Source organism: Anolis carolinensis, chromosome 4, assembly GCF_035594765.1.
Source record: "Anolis carolinensis isolate JA03-04 chromosome 4, rAnoCar3.1.pri, whole genome shotgun sequence".
NCBI classification, from domain to species: Eukaryota; Metazoa; Chordata; class Lepidosauria; order Squamata; family Dactyloidae; genus Anolis; species Anolis carolinensis.
Genome location: NC_085844.1, coordinates 13,223,863 through 13,241,028, shown reverse-complemented (window position 1 = coordinate 13,241,028; position 17,166 = coordinate 13,223,863).

Genomic DNA, 17,166 nt, shown 5'->3' with positions numbered 1-17,166 from the left:
GATCATAATTTTATCAATGTCTATTGTTTCCAAATGCTGGCTGAGATCTTTTGGCACGGCACCCAGTGTGCCGATCACCACCGGGACCACCTGCACTGGTTTCTGCCAGAGTCTTTGAAGTTCAATCTTGAGGTCCTGATAGCGGCTGAGTTTTTCCTGTTGTTTTTCGTCAATGCGACTGTCACCTGGGATGGTTATTATTATTATTAAGTACTAGTTGAGGGCAGATTTGGAAACCAAAAGGTATGGATTTTGATGTGACTTGTGGATAAGTTGAGAGTTATTTTAAGGAGAAGGAAAAGCAACATTAAGCTTCAGTACTTGTTAGGCCTGTGCGGTCAATGAAAAAACGTTTCAATATTCGTTATGTGATTGCTCAAGTGGGGAAGCTTCCAGGTCTCCTTTCGCTCTCATTTTTAGAGCTATTGAGATGAACCTTGCTACAATTGTAGAACACATTTTCCGCTGTTACCCCCACCCAAGTTTCAGAACGTTTCATACATCCACTGGTTTTTTGGGAATTTAAAAAAAAAAATTATGAACAATATTAAAAAAAAAAAAAGCTACGAGAGCTATTTCCTTGAATTTCTATTTTCAATTATACAACATAACCAGGGCATCATTTCCCCCCAATTTTAAGAAAGATTTGCACATCTACTGATTTCTAGGGAATTTTAACCAACATAAACTTAGCAGTATTATTTCACTGGAAGACCCCAGAGGCCATCCAGTCCAACCCCATTCTGCCAGGCAGGAAAAACACAATCAAAGCACCCCAAGAGGTGCCTATCTAGCCTTTGAAGTAGTAGTAGTAGTAGTAGTAGTAGGTAAACTCTGGAATTACTGCCTCTCAACTTTGCCTACCTCATAGGGTTGATTCAACTCACAACAATCCCCTTTTATATCAAAACTAGATGTGCCTAGCCACGCGTTGCTGTGGCGTTGTCTGGTGGTGTTGCTGAGAAATTGTTGAGGTAGTGGTGGTATTGAATGTCTGTTGTATGGTTGTCTTTATGTTTAGTATGCATTTGGATGTTTGTGTACTGTGAAAGTGGTGAGGATAGAGGACACTGTTTATGTTAGATTAGTGAGACTCTACTGTATGTTTGTAATCTTATATTATCTGCCTAGAACTGCCCCTTCTACACAGCTGTATAAAATGCACACTGAAGTGAATTATCTGGCAGTGTGGACTCAAGATAATCCAGTTCAAAGCAGATAATATAAGATTCTAAATGGGTAATATAGCTATGTGGAAGGGCCTTGAGTCTACACTGCCATATAATCCAGTTAAAATCAGATAATCTGTATCTTATAGGCAGTGTGGAAGAGGCCTGAAGCCTAACTGTGCCTGTCTCTTGGACTGAGTAGGTTGCTAGGAGACCAAGTGGGCAGAGCTTAGCCCTCTAACTGGCAGCAATTGGATAATAACAATTATTCCTTTCCCTCTAATTAGGACTTTATTTTTCTTTTCTTTTTGTTGTATCAACCTAGAGCCGCGGATGATGGGTTGTGTTGTCAAATTTCGAGGTTGGGGGACCTGTAGTTTTGTTGTTTTGTTCGCTGCCCTGATGCCATCACTCTTTTATATATATAGATATCCCCACCTCTTTGGGGAAAGAGCAGGGCTTCTTCCTCCACTCCGGGCCTCGCCACCCTCCTTCAGGGCACTTTGGGGAAACCAAAGCCAGCCCTCTTGGCACACAATGTAGACCTGAAGCCACTTACGAGACTTACATAACTCTTCTGAAAAGTCATAGGTCGGTGCTTTGAATCTTAAGGTTTTTGCGTGGGCACACTATCCGCATTTTTTAATATTGCATATCTAAATCTCTAAATCTTACAAAGTAGATCTAACATACGATGCAGAAGCAATCTTTTGCACAGCCATTGTACTTACACTGACCTGTAGATAAGGCAGCCCAGGTTTTTTAATCAATTAACTAAAATTTCTAAACTTGTACATGAGCAAATAATAACAACAACAACAACAACAACAAGTACCACCTGCCAGCAGTAAAGAACTGGTGGGATCACAAACCTGCAAAAGTATTGGAAAATGAGCACGCAAAGATACTGTGGGACTTCCGAATCCAGACTGACAAAGTTCTGGAACACAACACACCAGACATCACAGTTGTGGAAAAGAAAAAGGTTTGGATCATTGATGTCGCCATCCCAGGTGACAGTCGCATTGACGAAAAACAACAGGAAAAACTCAGCCGCTATCAGGACCTCAAGATTGAACTTCAAAGACTCTGGCAGAAACCAGTGCAGGTGGTCCTGGTGGTGATGGGGACACTGGGTGCCATGCCAAAAGATCTCAGCCGGCATTTGGAAACAATAGACATTGACAAAATTATGATCTGCCAACTGCAAAAGGCCACCCTGCTGGAATCTGCGCGCATCATCCGAAAATACATCACACAGTCCTAGACACTTGGGAAGTGTTCGACTTGTGATTTTGTGAAACGAAATCCAGCATATCTATCTTGTTTGCTGTGTCATAATAAAATAATAAATTTATTTTTCTATCCTGCCATATTGTTTCTTCTTCTTATTGATATGTTGTTGTTGTTGTTGTTGTTGTTGTTGTTGTTGTTGTTGTTGTTATTGCTACTACTACTATACTCGAGACCGCCTTTCTGTTTGGAGTATAACCATTTTTGACAACTTTAAGAGCATGATTTTCCAACCAGATTTAATTCTGGTGTTCCCATCTATTCCACACTTAATCAGTTTGCACATTAAAATGTCATGGGGGACCTTACCAAATACTTTGTTGAAATCCACATACTGTATATGCTCGGGTATAAGCCTAGTTTTTCAGCCCATTTTTTAAGACTGAAAAGTCCCCCTCGGCTTATACTTGGGTGAGGGTCCTGGTTGGCTTATATTTGGGTCAGCTTATACTCGAGAATATATGGTACATTTATTATTTTTCTCTATTATTGTTGCTACTATTACAATCATTTTACTCTATTATTATTATTATTATTATTATTATTATTATTATTATTATTATTACATTTATTATTTCACTCTGATCTTATTATTATTATTGCATTTATTATTATACTATATTCATTATTACATGTATTATTTTACTCTATTATTATTTAAAGGATACATAAGCACATTTACATTGAAGAAGATGAGAAAAATGATTTGATCAGAGTTGGACAGTCTTATCTTAAATTTGAGCTATATGTAAATATTCAAAAACATTTAATCTACTGATGCCTCAATGTAATTTTATTGGTATTTATTTTTATTTCTGAAATTTACCACCCTTGGCTTATACTGGAGTCAGTGTTTTCCCAGTTTTTTGTGGTAAAATTAGGTGCCTTGGCTTATATTCGAGTCGGCTTATACTCGAGTATATACGGTAAATGATATGAACCGCATTTCCACCACCTGCTAGACTAGTGACTTGATCAAAAAGAGATATAAGATTAGTTTGGCAGGATTTGTTCTTGACAAACCCACGCTGTCTCCTATGGATCACTATAGTCATCAACATACTTGCAGACAAATTCCTGTATAATCCGTTCTAATATTTTTCCTGGTATTGAGGTCAGGCTAACTGGCCTGTAGTTTCATGGATCTTCTTTTTGCCTTTTTTTGTAGAGAGATGCAATATGGTGTTGTGTGGTTTCCGGGTACAATATTCGTCTTTCTTCATTTCTTGGGCACCTCACCCTTTCTCCAAGATTTCTTTAAAAAATGATGATAAGGGATCCAGAGAGGGCATCTAAAGTTGTTTCAGCGCATTGGGATGCAGTTCATCTGTCCCTCCAGATCTGAACTGATTTAAGTTAAGTTCAGCTTAATGATTGCTGTCAATCTTGATTTTTCAATGCAGAACCTGCGCCAAGGTCTTTGCTAGGCATGAAAGCAACTTTGCAAAGTAGATTACACTAATAGAACAAGTTGGTCCTATGCAAATTTAAAAATCCCACCACACTAGGGATTTGAAATCCCACATGGGAGTATAGCAGGACATACATTCAATAAATAAAAAAATACATACATACATATGCTTCCCTTGCTTTGAAAGCAAAATGTTCTCTATATCTCACTGTTCCTCCTATTATTTTAATGATTCCATTTTTATGCCACCTTTCCTTCAAAAGGATCAGTATTATACATTTTCCCCTCTCTTCCATTTCAGGGGCACAATAGCCTCACAAGATTGATTAGGCTGAGAAATATACCTGAAGTATATTTCTTCGCTGTTGATAGAAAAGGCAAAGTTCAGTCCAAGTCTACCACAACATTGACTCTTGCTTACGTATGATATTTTATCCTGACCTTCAATCAAAATTATTTAGGTGGTTTACATTTTTTTTTTAAAAAAGGAAAATGCATCAACTATTAAAATACAAATAAAACAAAACCAGCCAGTTATTCCAGGAAGGGAGAAGGGGAAGGTGGGGGAAAATACGTGGTGAAGGAGAAGAAGGAAGGAGGAGGAGGAAAAAGAAGAGAAAGAGGAGAAGGAAGAAGGAAAAGGAGGGAAGAGAAAAGGAGGAGGAGGAAAAAGAGGAGGAGGAAGAAAAAAGACAAAGAGAAAAGGAAGGGTGGAGGAGGAACAGTAGCAAATCTCAAGGGACAGCAAGGCAGTATTATACTGTATGTATGTTATATTATGTAACACTTTTATGCCACTTTCCAGCCCAATAATAACATTTTATGAGTGATTAGTGTATAATATAATTGGTTGCTGTGAATTTTCCGAGCTGTATGGCCATGCTCCAGAAGCATTCTCTCCTGACGTTTCACCCACATCTATGGCAGGCATCCTCAGAGGTTGTGAGGTATATTGGAAAACTAAGTAAGGGAGGTTTATATATCTGTGGAAAGTCCACGGTGAGAGAAGAACTCTTGTCAGTTGGAGGCAAGTGTGAATTGGCCAGCTTGATTAGCATTGAATAGACTTGAAGCTTCAAAGCTTGGCTGCTTCCTGCCTGGGGGAATCCTTTGTTGGGAGGTGTTAGCTGGCCTTGATTGTTTCTTGTCTGGAATTCCCCTGTTTTCTGAGTGTTGTTCTTTATTTACTGTCCTGATTTTAGAGTTTTTTAAATATTGGTAGCCAGATTTTGTTCATTTTCATAATTTCTACCTTTCTGTTGAAATTCTCCACACGCTTGTGGATTTCAGTGGCTTCTCTGTGTAGTCTAACATGGTGATTGTTAGAGTGGTCCAGCATTTCTGTTTTCTCAAATAATATGCTGCATCCAGGTTGGTTCATCAAGTGCTCTGCTAGGCTCACTTCTCTGGTTGAGTTAGCCTATAGTGCCTTTCATGTTCCTTGATTCGTGTTTGGCAATGCTGCTGAGTTTGGTGGTCCTTATGGGCTCTTCAGACATCAGAAGAGCTGGAAGACCAAGAACAAGCCATGAGAGTAAAGAAAAAGATCCAACCAGAGGAAAAGTGTTTGGGCAATGCTGCATTTGGTAGTCCCTCTGTAGACTTGTCAATGGCTGCATGATATACGGTAGACTCCTGCAGAGGTGAGAGGATCCCTCTTGTCCTTTGCTGAACGCAGCATTTGCTGAACATAATTTATTTATTTATTTATTTACAGTATTTATATTCCGCCCTTCTCACCCCGAAGGGGATTCAGGGCGGATCACATTATATACATATAGGGCAAACATTCAATGCCCATATACACACAGAACCGAGACAGAGACAGACGCAGAGGCAATTTAACCTTCTCCTGAGGGGATGTTCGATTCTGGCCACAGGGGGGAGCAGCTGCTTCATCATCCACTGTGATGGCACTTCCTCATTCCGATGTCGTACATTAGTTTAATTTGCCTCCCCACTTTATAAGTGGTACCTTATTTCCGACTTGATAGATACAACTATCTTTCGGGTTGCTAGGTCAGCAACGAGCAGGGGCTATTTTTTATTTTTTAATTGATGGGTGCTCATCCCTCCATGGGTTGACCTCGAACTCATGACCTCATGGTCAGAGTGATTTATTGCAGCAGGCTGCTCACCAGCCTGCGCCACAGCCCGGCCCAATATAATGTTTTCACACAATATATGTAGTTAAAAATAGTTGTGTCCATCAGCATTTTTACTTGTGCAGCAGGAGCATTGCTGATCTTTCCATAAGATCCCACCTGCTTTGTTTTGTTTCAGCCACAATGCACTATAGATCTAAAAATGGTCTTTTATTACAACTAGACTTGCACTTTCAATTTTAAAGTGAGCCTGCCATGGCAGTTCTCAGCCAGACCAAACTAAACAGTTGTTCCAGTAACATTTAGGGCATCCAACTTTTGCTTTAGATCTTTCTTTTTCCTCCTCTTGTTTCTGGATTTTCAAAAGTGATCTGACATAAAGAAAATTGGGAAGTAAAAGGTGCCTTTGCCTCCCTGCTTTTCTAAAGAGGAAAACTGCTTCCTCGTCTGAGTTCCGGTTCAGTAGGTTGTAGCGAAAGGTCCAAAGTTGGCAACTGTTTTTGCTGTGGAGGAAAGAGGCAGGCATCTTTGCTGAGAATTTCCCTTTGGAAGAAAACAGTCATTATCAGACCCAGGACGGAGTTGCCAAAATGTGTCATGCAAGCAATTAGACATGTGAGCTGGAGTTTGGGAGAGTTTTCCCCCTCTTTCCTCCAGCAAGAAGGAGACGTGCAGAGGGTCACACAGAGCATTTTTCTCTCTCTCTGTCTCTTTCTCCCTCCCACTCAGATGGAAAGGCGCACCAAAAAGCCAATCCACCCATCCACCGCAGCCCGTGACTCATATTTACATTTGCTTCTAAAAAGGAAGATAGGCACAAAGCAGCACAAATGGAAACAAAATCTTTGTTGGACTCAAGAAGCAGAAGGAAGACTTCGAAAGAGAAAAAAGCAGTGGACAAACTGATAGTTTAAAGCAGGGGTCCCCAAACTAAGACCCGGGGGCCGGATGCGGCCCATCGAAGCCATTTATCCGGCCCCCACGGCACAAGGGCAGAAGGGGGTTTCTTCCTGTTGAAATCCATGTTGTTAATTTTGGTCCAGGTCTCCAGTCTATTAAGGTCATTTGTAAACAGAGAAATCAAGACAATGGGAAAAGTAAAGAAAATATGTGCAATTTTCTTTGTCTCTCTGCCAGTCTCTGATGGGTGCCTCCTCCTTAGGGCTGAAGTCATTAAGGAAAATCCAACCCTTTTGTTAAACCCTAATCACCCGTCAGGCCTGCCAAGCAAAACCAAAGTGACGGGGCCATTTATTCCCATCAAGGCAGCCAAACAGGGACAAATGCCAGCAAAGAAATCGGGCTCTGCGTGGTTTTGTGGTTTTCGTAGATGTTACTATTCTATTCATCTTCTTCCAAATGTCAGTGGCAGCTGGCCTTTCTTCCTGTTCCTTTTCCTCTCTCTCACGATAAGGTTACGCATCAAGTGTCCATACTGGTTGCGGGGTACCGAGAGTTGTAGTCCAAAAAGTAACTTCCCTCAGCTCTGCTAGCTCTACTTTCCAATAAAAACAAAATGTTTGAAAAAGAACTCCCTCTTCACCATTTAGTTTAAATGGTGAATAGGGAGTTCTTTTTCAAACACCCTGTACAGTTTTTTCAAACTCTACTGGAGCTAAGACAATGGACAGTTCTGCTAGAAAACTGCAGTTTAAACTAAAACGTCACAAGCTCTAGGAACTGGAGTCCAAAAAGTGGTTTTCCAAGCTCTGCTTAGTCATTCACAGAATGTGTTTAAACAGCTCTCCCCACATGTCATCCAAAAGGAATCAGTGTGTTGTAGTGATCTGAGTGTTGGAATAATGATTTCGAAAACCAGGGCGACCACACTCTCTCAGTCTCTGAATAAGGCAATGATGGACCTCTTCTGAACAAACTCTGTCAAGAAATTCCGATGAAAGGGTTACCACAGATTGGAAATGACTTGAAGGCAAACAACAACAACAACAACAACAACAACTCTCATCTGGATGCAGCAGAGGAGGAAGAAAATGGTGTATAATCTTAAGAGGAAAAGCAAGAAAATGTTTTTCTTGTTGTTTGTTCTCAGTTTGTTTCTGACATGGCTACCAACATATTATTGGAAAAGTTTCTGAGAGGGAGCTTACTAGTGCCTTCCTCCAACATTTCACAGGTGACTGGGATGCATTTGGCTGTCAACTAGAGTGTACTCAGAATGGCAAAGGTTATTTTAAGTAAAGACAGACACAAAGCAGCAGTTTCCTTTTGCCTGAGCCTACTGGGAAGGGCAAGATTATGTCCTTTCCTTTCCTTGGACAGATGGAGTGCAAACTACTTTTCCAGTAATTTCAGTAAGCCAAGAAGAAAGAGACTGGAAATTTTGAGAGAATATTGCCATGACAATTAAAATGGAATAATAACACTATAACATTGTAGCAGCATGATTGGAACTTTTGCATTCAATGCTCTTTCAGCATTCTTCAAGTGAATTCACACTATAGAATTAATGCTGGTTGGCACCACTTTAACTGCCATGACTCAATTCTACGGAATAATGGGATGTGTACAACCAGACACAGTGAAGACAATTGACTTTGCGCTTTGCTACTCTGCTGCTGAATACGCATGCCCAGTGTGGAATACATCTCACCACGTCAAAACAGTGGATGTGGTTCTTAATGAGACATGCTGCATTATCACAGGATGTCTGCATCCTACATCACTAGAGAAATTATACTGTTTAGCCAGTATTGCACCACCTGACATCCATTGGGAAGTAGCAGCCTGTAATGAAAGGACCAAGGTATTGACATCTCCGGTCCATCCTCTGTTCAGATATCAGCCAGCATGGCAATGCCTTAAAACAAGAATTAGCTTCCTAAGATCCACAGAGATACTTGCAGGAACACTTCAGCAAACAAGAGTCCAAAAGTGGCAGGCTAAAACCCAGAACCTCAATCCATGACTGATACTGTCCAAGATGAGAGACTCCCTCCTGGGCACACAGAAGACTGGTGACTTGGAAGGCACCAAACAGACTGTGCTTTGGCACCACGAGATACTGAGCTAATCTTAGGAAATGGGGTTACAAAGTGGAGTCCACAACATGTGAGTGCGGAGAAGAGCAAACCACAGACTACAATGCAACCTGAGCTCTGCCACATGCACAGTGAAGGACCTTCTCACAGTGACACCATGCACTCGAAGTGGCAGCTTCTGGTCAAAGGAAATTATATCTCCCAGGAGCATTAGGTCATGGTAGTTAGAGTGGTATCAAATGGTATTTATTCAACAGCACCCTTCATAAAGCTCTGGATGATGGAGATCTTCCTCTGCTTCCTATGTCCAAGAACAAGCTATTACATCTCATTACACCTGCATTTTTAAAGGAACAGAGAAGCAGTCTTAACCACACACACTACTCCATTTATATCACGGCCACCCTGTGTAAACCTACGTGATTTCCTTGGCACTGTGGTTAAGGACTCGAGGTATGAAGCCCTGACCTGGAACGAAACATGGCATTCCAAGGTTTATATTTAAACAGTCTAAAGGACTTTGCAGTAGGATGCTCCTTGAGCTCTTAAGAAATGAGTGACAACTATTGCTGAAGAGGTTTGTATCTTGTGTTTCTACGTCAGAACCCCAGACCTTTCGAAAGTGCAAATTGCACCATATTTAAAAAACAATATCATCCATCCAGTCTAAAATGTACATCCATGAATACTACACAGACATTGTAACAGTTATTTTAGTGAAACAGCTGTTAGAAGTCAAGAAAGATCAAAAAGTCTGAATCTGACTGAGGAATAGGATCATAATTTGAAAAATGGGACAGGGCTTCTATACCTTTAATAGTTGTGCAGTTGTTGAAATCCTATTTTCTGCACAACTACGAAAGGCACAGAAGCTCCATTGTGTACAATATAACTCCTACCCTTGATTTTTCTTAGGCAGATCCAGAAAACTATGTTCTCTCTAGTTATTTTCAAGGTCCTCCAGTGCAATTCTGTGGTATGCTTCACCGGGTTGTGCTGGAGGACTTAGAAATACTAACAAGGTGTTTTCTCTAGGCATTTGCTTGTTCCTCCAGTGATATTCTATGATTTACTTCAACTGGAAGGCGATTATTTTAGTAGGGTCCACGATTATCCATAGTTTCATGTTTCCAGAATATGTTCAGTGAAGTATCTCCCATGGATAATGACATGACAGGTCTACATGCAGCTGCCAGAGTCGAATGTGGAGAGGCCACCTATATCTCTAATGGTTGTATAGATGAGGGAATGGCAGCATATATTGCTTGATGACTAGCTGAAATTACTTTTCTATAGAACCATTAACTCTACAGGAGCAAGGTTGGAATTGGGGAAAGTGGGGAAGATTGATTAGTATTTTCATCTGAATTCAGATATCTGCTTATGCATTACCAACAAAGAAAGAATTCTTCTCCAAACAGAAGGCAAAAGTTGAAAAAGGGTTGCGTAAAATGTTATTTTCGAGGGTAACAGATTACCCTTCTTTTGATGTTACACAAGTGCTTTCATCTTTAAAGCAGGTACCTTGTATTCTCTAAATACTGGCTAACACTTATTCTGGCACCTCAAATATTGGCAAAAATTTTTTGACCTGCTGATTCCAAAAATGTCACCTGTTTTCCCCTATCAGTTCTCATTTTTGAGACAGAGAACTATGCCATCAGGCCTGTAGCGAGGGGGTGGTTTTAGGGGTTCAACCCCCCCCCCCCCCCGAAATTTTTCAGGTTATAAAAAAACCTGGTTTACTCATGAATTTTAACTGGTTAACCAAATCCCCATGCTAAGTCTATGAGACACAAAACATTAAGAGTCCCTCCAGGCACTATCTCAAGCAGATATTGACAGATTTGTAGCGGGGAGGGGTGTGTGCTAGGGGTTAACCCCCCCCCCCCCCATTTTTTTCTGGCTACGGCCCTGTATGCCATATGCCATCTTCATCTGGTCTCTCATAGAAAATCATCATAGCCATATAAGAAATTAGAGCTGATGAGGTCTATCCAATGCAATTTTCTGAATCAGTGTCCCAAATAACTCCAGGAATAGGCCTAAAAACCAAGACACACAGAATTTTTGTTGTTAGGCTGTGATAGTCAGAGGAATATGTGTCCTTTCAATTATTGGACAATAGTTCAAATCATCCCTCCCAGAGTATCTAACCAAAGAAGAATGGTGATGGGAATTACACTTCAAGGACATCCAAAGCCCTGCATCTTGCCCTGTTTAGGAAACTTTAAAACTGAGGTTGCTTTTGGCAGCTACGTTGCATTTAACAAATCAATAAAGATCAAAAACTGATCTTGTACTTCCCATTATCTGGCCATTTTAATACCAAAATGGCAGCCCTTGGACCTTTTGAATCCAAATCAAGTGTTCCACAAGTTGTTACCCCTGTCTGAATACTCTGGAAAAAAAACTGACATTGGGCAAGATTTGTCTGAAATTCCTTCTCTTGGGAAATATGAAATATTTCTGGGCATCACAATTTAAGTTATTGACATACTGGAATGTGTCCAGAGGAGGGTGACCCAGATGGTCAAAGGTCTGCAAACTTTGCCCTATGAAGAGCAGCTAAGGGAGCTGGGTATATTTGGCCTTGAGAAGACAAGGTTAAAAGGTGACATGATAGCCATGTTTAAATATTTGGAAAGATGTCATATTGGAGATGGAGCAAGCTTGTTTTCTGCTGCTCCAGAGACTAGGTGCAATGGATTGGAACTGCAGGAAGAGTGATTCCACCTAAATGTTAGGAAGAACATCCTGATGGCAAGAATTATTTGACAGTAGAAAGGGCTGATGTAGTGTGGTATACTTCTTTATGTGTTAGACTACATCTCTGGAGACCAGGGTTTGAATCCCTTCTCAGCCATGGAAACCTGTCGGATATAACCTTGGGCAAATCACATTCTCTCAGAGGAAGACAAAGGCAAGCCCCTCCCTGAAGAAATCATGTTTAGAAATCTCTGTGATAGGTTCACCATAAGTTGGAAATGACTTGAAGGAACATAACAAAAACAACAAGCTCTGAGACAAAGCTTCACTCTTGGCAAAACCAATGAGTGATGTCAATAGCCTTCAATTGACCTTTTCCACAGTGGCTCTCAACCTGTGGGTCCCCAAGTGTTTTGGCCTACAACTCTCAGAAATCCCAGCCAGTTTACCAGCTGTTAGGATTTCTGGGAGTTGAAGGCCAAAACACCTGGGACTCAAAGGTTGAAAACCACTGTTCTAGAAGATATTCAAGTTGCCATGGGTATGCAAATACATTTAAGATCTTATTTTCTATATTATAAGATCTCTTCTCTTGTATGTAGCTTTCGCAGATGTTGGGAAGGGGGCAATGTCCAGATTTGCTTTTTAACCCTTGAGAGAAACATTTTCAAAAAGGCCTGCAAAGGAAACCCGGGGGTCTCCGTTTCACCTTCACGTGAGGCAGATGGTTTTTCTTCTCTTCCTCTTGCACACCGGGACCTCCTCCAATGGGGGAGAACTATTTCCAGAGAAGTGCCTAAATACCTTAAAATCACCAGCTACCATCTGATCTTGGAAGTTAAGTAGGACCAATCTAGTAAATACTTGGATGGGCAACTGCCAAGGAACTGTTAAACTACTTCTGAGTATTCCTTTCCCTATGGAATGCATGGGGTCACTGTGAGTCAACAGGAGGCTTGAAGGCATGCATATATTACACACACATTCAGCTTCTAAGTAAATAAACCACACCTTTGCTTTCATGACTTCGCTCTTTGGGCAAATAAAAAGTCTTTGGCATACACACACCCCATAGCATGTGACTGCTGTCTCAGCCCCACAATGGCATGCCCGGGTGGGTGTGTAGCCACATTTTTCCACAGTCCAGAAGCAAGAGAAGTACTTGGAAAAGAAGTAACAAAGACCTTAGAGAAAGCTGGGTTTCATACCTTTTTCTCCCTCTTTAAATTTCAGGGATGGGAATGGGGAGGATCAATGGGCCCTGTGGAGTGGAAGGATGCGTGCTGAAAATGGCTGCAGCTTGGAAAACTATCCTTATGGACTTGACCTTCCAGAAATCCTCAGCCAGCAAACATGTGAGCTGGGGGCTTCTGGGGGTGTTTATACTGCACTTTGATACCTTCATGTCTTCATCTTTTAGTTTAGTCAGGTCCTCTGAATGCTAGTAGTTCTCCAACTTTGTTCCTCTAGTTGCTGTGGACTCATAGTGGGTTAAAGTCTCAGACATCTGGAGGACCACAGTTTAAGAACCACTATCCTAGTCCACTTTTACAATTACCACATTAGAGCACTCAAAAAACTACACATTCCAGGATTCAATAGGATGACACCATAGCAATTAAAGTGGTGCCAAAGTAGTATTAGCCCTTTGTAATGTAGCTAATCTATACTGAATTTAAGAAATTGACAAAATAGTCAATTTCCTAATGTGTTGTGCAAAATTCAGAAGACTTTCAAGTTGGTATGGGAAACCTTCAGAAACTACTCCACTTAACTAAGGGAGAAAATGCAAATATCCCAAGCTGTCTTTCACATCCAAGAAAATTCTGAGCAAGCTTTCAAGAAGAAAGGTCTGTGTGGGTCTTTGGCAGGCGTTATCTCTGAGGCTTTACTGTACGGTACATTTGTCAGTCCTTGAAAAGCCTAATAAGATGGTAACATACACAGAATCCAAATGTTTATGCTGGTTTGTAAATCAGTGACCTGCTCCCCAAGTTAAATAGAAACCAAGACATAGCAACACAGTCATTGAAAGGCCTTTGTATATTTTACAGAGCAAGCGAAAACTTGTTTGCCTGAAGTGCTTTTCCTCTTAAGCAGTTTAAAAATACCTTTCCCTTCCATTTCGTTCTGTCTGAAAAAGGATGTTTTGTGCACTTCTGCGGGAGAAATAGCACGTGTCTTTCCAAAAATGCACACCCATCTTGTTTGGAAAAGTGCCTCCTTTTAAATTACAATCCCCAGATTCCCACTGCTTGGTCCTATCATTCAAGAAAAGGACCTCTTGTCCTCCCCCAAATTCTGCAATTCACAGGGCTTCTGACAGAAGAATTGAGTGAGAACAGAAGACAAAATACCGTCATATCTCTATGTTTGGTGTTTTGAATTTTGTGTTTTTGATTATTCAAGTAACTGATTACTATGGTCTTTCTTGGAATATTTTGGTTCTCCAATGGGACTCTAGGGTCAACTTCAGCTGCAACCATAGAATTGTGCAAGGAGAAATTGGGGGGTGCATCCACACTGTAGAATTAATGCAGTTTGTCACCACTTTAGTTGCTGTGTCTCAATGCTATTTGGAACCCTGGGAGCTGCGGTTTTACCACATCTTTAGTTTTATCTGCTAAAGTGTGCTGGTGCTTCACTACATGAAGCATATCTTTCCTGCTGTCTCACACTCACTCAACTTAAAAAAGTATTCTGACATGAAGATCAGAAGAGTCAAAACTGCAAATCTAGAAAGCCACACCGAAATCCTAAATGCAAGGAGATTGGTGGACTGCAAGAAATAAGCTAGTCATTTTGCTGGAAGATTTTAAAAAAACCCAGATCTCTGCTCATACTTGAGTTAGCTACTCTTCCTTCCTCTGATGTTTCTTAATGAGACCAAGATGTTCTTATTTCTGGTAAGTTGACACCCCACCCCAATAAAAAAGAGGATTACTTTTCAGGATAATGATTGCCTTTCTAAAATTAAGTTTACTTTACCCATGTTCTGTTAACTTTCCATGAAGATGTGCTTTATATAAAAAATAACTGCAATTCCTATAATCCACAGAAGTTGTCAGTAAAAAGAACCTGGAAGATCAAAGCTGCCCATCCTAATGCATGAGTAATATACACATTTTTGGAAGGATGTATCCAAAGTACCCAACAATTTCACTTTGATAAAATTTTAAATGCTACGGATCCATCCTAAACTGGGAATGAAAGTTGTGTTAAATTGCTATAACAGTGCTGTCTTGATATACCAAGAAAAGCTGGTGATAAAATGTTTCTTTGTTGTCATGTTAACAAATGGCTGAATAACTTGTGGTTTATTGTTAAGTACCATCAAGTTGACTTTGACTTATGGCAAGCTCATGAATGAGAGACTCCAAGTCACCCTGTCTTCAACAGTTCTGCTCAGATCTTGCAGACTCAGGGCAGCCATGGCTTCCTCCGTTGAGTCTATCCATCTGGATCAAGGTCTTCCTCCTTTCTTACTGCCTTCTCTCTTACAAAATGAGTCATGTTGATTCAAGTCTTGCCCAAAGTACAACTGATTCAGTTTGGTCATCTTGATTTCCAAAGAGAGTTCAAGCTTGATTTGCCTAAAGATCAATTTATTGAGCTCTTTAACAGTCCATCATATTCATAGAACTCTACTCCGCCCTCATCTTTCAAATGAGTCAATTGTCTTCCTATCAGCTTTTTACCTGTCCAGCTTTCAACAACCCTATATAGAAATGGTTGCTAATGTGGAATCATAGTGCTACAGTAATGTAGTGTGCTTTTGGTCTAGACACCTGGGGAAAAATCCACAAGTCAGTATCTCAATAAATCCCCTCCCGGGGTGGCTCTGCACTGTTGAATGAATGCAGTGTGACCCCACTTTGATTTCCATGGTGGGATCTATTGGGCACAGAAGGTTAAAGATGGCATTAAACTACAGCTCCCATTATTCCATATTATTGAGCCATGGGAATGAAAGTGGTATCTAGCTGCATTAATGTTACAATATAGATGCATCCCAGGACATAGTCCCAATTGTAAAGGAGTTTTCTAAGGTGCTGAATTTAATTTGGGGAGATACAGTAGAGTCTCACTTATCCAACATAAACGGGCCGGCAGAACATTGGATAAGCGAATATGTTGGATAATAAGGAGAGATTAAGGAGAAGCCTATTAAACACCAAATTAGGTTATGATTTTACAAATTAAGCACCAAAACATCATGTTATACAACAAATTTGACAGAAAAAGTAGTTCAATATGCAGTAATGTTATGTTGTAATTACTATATTTACGAATTTAGCACCAAAATATCACGATGTATTGAAAACATTGACTACAAAAATGTGTTGGATAATCCAGAACGTTGGATAAGCAAATGTTGGATAAGTGAGACTCTACTGTACTTCAATTCTCTAGATAGCTCCTTTAAAAACTGGATTAAAACACTGAGCTGATTTGCCATACCAGTGATGTGGAAACAAGCAGCTATCATATGAGTTTCTGTATACAAGGTTGTTGTTATTGTTGTTGTTGTTATCATTTCTTTTTATAGAACCATGATGGCATTTTGCAAGCAAATCAAGAACAAAAAACAGCCCAGCCCTGCTAAAGGTATGCAGTCAAATACATACGCACACAGAGAGAAAGAGACAAGGAAAGAGTAATGCCAATATAAAACTAAGCAATGCAATTGTTAATCAAATTATCCAGACAGAAACACAAACCAGTGTGCTATAATGCCAAGCGTATTGACAAATACGTATAATTGAAATACACAAGGTTATAAAACAATATTAAACTACATTCCACAAGGCTTTGGAAAACAAGAGCGTTTTTAATTTGATGGAATCTATTGGATGATGACTTAAGAGCTCTGCTTCCAAGTGAATGTATGCTTAAGTAAAAGCATGTAATATGGGATTTTGAAAGAAAAAAACTGTCTCATACTTGTTTATATTTTTGAAACCTATCTTTCCCTTTATCTGCAGCTAACCAACAGTCCGTAATAACACGGGAGATAGAAAAACTGTGGAGGAAATCCTTCCTTCCTTCCTTTTTTCAAGTCAAGGTTAGAAAAGAAGTGTGTTGTCTCAGCTACCAGTCACCACCGAGAGCAAATGTACGAGGAACATAAACATTGCAATCCTGTACTGGTAACACTTGGATAATTCTCTATAATCCCTCTCCCCGAGGTAATGCTTTGGAGTAGGGCCAGATAATCTTAATATAGCAAGTGAAGGAGTGATTGTTAGACTAGAAAGCTGAATGAATTGCTGGCCAAAGGCTGCCAGATGTTCAGGGCTGGCACATAGAAATTGGCAGCCATGTCCAGCGACCTTCATCCCGGATCTGTAATGCGCAGGCCAGAAATAGCCGGCAATATCCTGGATCTGTAATACTTCAGACTAAAATAGCTTGCAGTATCCTGGCTCTAATGTAGAAGAGATAAATGTGATGATTTATGAGCCCTAGGACCACCTTGT